Source organism: Myodes glareolus, chromosome 26 (assembly GCF_982192425.1).
Source record: "Myodes glareolus chromosome 26, mMyoGla1.1, whole genome shotgun sequence".
NCBI classification, from domain to species: Eukaryota; Metazoa; Chordata; class Mammalia; order Rodentia; family Cricetidae; genus Myodes; species Myodes glareolus.
Window position 1 is genome coordinate 45,925,128 of NC_142051.1, and position 3,358 is coordinate 45,928,485.

The following is a 3,358-nucleotide window of genomic DNA, read 5'->3' on the forward strand; positions in this document are numbered from 1 at the left end:
CATGCAAATGGATGGAAATAGAAAACACTTTACTGAGTGAAGTAACCCAGACCCAAAAAATAGGAATATGGTATGTATTCACTCATAAGTGGATTCTAGCCATAATTAAAAGACATTGAGCCTATAATTAGTGATCCTAGAGAAGCTAAATAAGAAGGTGAACCTAAAGAAAAATCATATAGTTATCCTCCTGGATATTGGAAGTAGACAAGATTTCCAGGCAAAACTTGGGTGCACGGGGGGGGGGATGGATGTAAGGGGAGATGGATAGAGAGAAGGGAGAAGGGGGGATTCGGGAGAGCTTGAGGGAATGGGATGGAAGAAGGATGGATATGGGAGCAGGGAAGTAAAAATCTCAACTAAAGGAGACATTTTTGGGGTTGCAAGAGACTTGATTCTAGAGGGGTTCCCAGATCCAAGGAGAGGGCCCCAGAATTGTCCGTTGGGCAGCAGAAGAGAGCGTGCCTGAACTGGCCTTGTCCCATAGCCATACTGATGAATATCTTGCATATCACCATAGAACCTTCATCTGGCGATGGATGGAGATAGAGACAGAGACCCACATTGGAGCACTGGACTTAGCTTCCAAGGTCCAAATGAAGAGCAGAAGGAGGGAGAACATGAGCAAGGAAGTCAGGACCACGAGGGGTGTGCTCACCCATTGAGATGGTGGGACTCATCTAATGGGAGCTCACCAAGGACAGCTGGACTGGGAGTGATGCAGCATGTCATCAAACTGGACACTCTGAAGGTGGCTGGCAATAAAGGCTGACTGAGAAGCCAAGGACAATGGCATTGAGTTTTGATTTTTCTGCATGGAATGACTTTGTGGGAGCCTGGTTTATTTGGATGCTCACCTTTATAGACCTGTATGGAGGGGGGAGGACCTTGGACTTCCCACAGGGCAGGGAACCCTGACTTCTCTTAAGACTAGTGAGGAAGGGGGAGGTGAGAAGAGGGAGGGAAAAGGGGGGTGGGGAGGAGGTGGAAATTCTTAATAAATAAGTAAATAAAAGTTCTACGATAAAATAAAATAAAATAAACTGATTGGCCCATTAGCTCAGGCTTCATATTAGTCCCTTTTGTTGTGCCCAGATCATTACCCCCAGAGAGAGACCACCAGAGAGGCCCAGACTGTAATAAGCAAGGTTTAATCAGCATAATACAAACATGTTTGGAACTCATCTCCATCCCCATTACAACAAGGTAGAGAGGAGTTGTATCTCCTCTGTGGGTTAAGCTTTTAAAGGCATAACTACAAAGAGAATCTTTGAAGAAACTTTGGCATGGGTACATCGACTTTTGCTCCCTAACATTCTGTTAAGTCAGCTTTTTTTTTTCTTGTTTTTAGAGAGGCCACTTTTCTCTAGTTAGGCCATCTTTATCAGCCTGTACCAGGTGGCTGGCTGGGTTGAGCTAAGTGACCTTGTGCTCAGAATATCCTGGGTGTGAGAGGGGAAGGCCACTATTTTCCTGGTCAAACATTCTGCTAGAAAATTTCTTCTTGCCTCTTTGAGAATAAGGGGTGAGTGTCCCACAATCCCCAATTCTCTTGGTCCTAAGAATCAGCTCAATCATGAGCTGGTTTTTCTAACTTTGGCCAAATTGTCTATTAAACTTAGAGGTTTTTTTATGTTTCTTTTGACTTATCATTTTAAACATGGGTTATTGGACGATGTAGTCTTTTAACTGCTTCCAGCTGACTTTGGGGCGTTGTTGTCAAGGGTTAACAAAGGTGATATGCTAGTCAAAAAGAGAAAATCTTAGGAACATTTGGTTTGTGGACTTTGTTGAGGAGCCAGGGAGCATTTATATCAGCTAGACTGGTCCATACCGGTTTTTAGTAAGTCCATGCTCCGCAGTCATTTGGAGCAGGTTGCAGTCAGTATGTTTGTTTGTGTCCGCTAACCAAGGGGAAACCTGTTGAGACAAATTTAAACTAGGAACAGAAGTTAATATATTTGAAACTTTTAGACCCATATTAAAATCCATATTATAGAAATAGCAAATAACATGTATTTATAAAACAGTAAAAATAGACTTATACCTTTGAGTCCCAGCAAAAACATAGAAAATCCTGAACTTGTAACCCAAACAGTATGTAGTCATTCGTTTATTGTTTATTAGTATTATTTTAAATTATTTTTTTAAACCCTTAATGTTTATGAATTTTTATATCCTTAGACCTTTATATGTAATGAGTTAACAAGCTGGTTATAGCTTTGTGTAAGGATCTGGATATCTTTTTTGCTCTTAAATTGATATTATAGCTGGCCTAGCCATTACATACAATCAGAGATCTTAGAAGGATAAATAAATTATATTTAAGTACAGACAAAACAGAAAAATGAGAGAGACCAGCCCATATGCAGTCATACCCAGGTCTCCTTAGTGTTGGAGGCAGCAGTATCAGAATAGCAGGCTTTACCAGGCCCATAAGGTGATTGGTTTCTGTGGAAGAGGGACATGGAAAAGACTGACCTTATTTTGTCAAGGCTAAAGTGGTGCAATCAATTCTGCAAGGTCCTACTATTTGTCCACAGTCTGGGCTGGGTCCTGGCAGCAGGTCGTAGTATCAGGGCATTTCCCCCAGTGGTCAGCATCGTCATTATCCAGGTGAAGACATTGTGGTGTCTCATAGTCTTCTTTAGAGACCATAGGTCACTGTTAAGATCTCAGTGTCTCTGTCTGATATAAGCTTTTAAAACATTATTTTAAATGCCATTTTCTATAGATCTTTGAAGTATTTAGGATTGTCCAGGGTATCTCTGATTAGACAGACTTTATTATTAAAAATTATTTGCTTTAAGCTTTAAAGCATATATAGGGGACTAAATAAAGCTTATCAATGTACTTATATCAGTATTTGAGGATGACTGATTATTAATTTGTATTTACAACAGTCCAGAAATATATATCATATTTTTGTTAGATTGAACCTTTAATGATTTTAGCAAAGACAAAGAGGCTAAAATCTAAATATTGACAATATGAAACATTTTATAAGAATGTATATTTTATAACCTATTTTATTATAGTTGACATTTTTGGTGACTATTACCTGGCATTGGTGGTTTTCTTTGTAGCTGTTTTTCCCCCCTTTGGGAGTCTAATCCCAGATATTTCCAGTGGTAACTGACTTTCTTGTATATCAATAAAGAACAGCATAAAACAGTTTGAACTTTATCTGTATCAAAAAGACATTTAAATTTTTGCAAACCCAAATCAAACTTATAAATATCAAAGACTAATTTTTTAGCAAAATAAACATATATAATTTTTTAAGAAATAATCATGATTATAGGCCAAAGCCGGTTCAGGCAAACTCTCCTCTGTCCAGAAAACAATCTGGGGATCT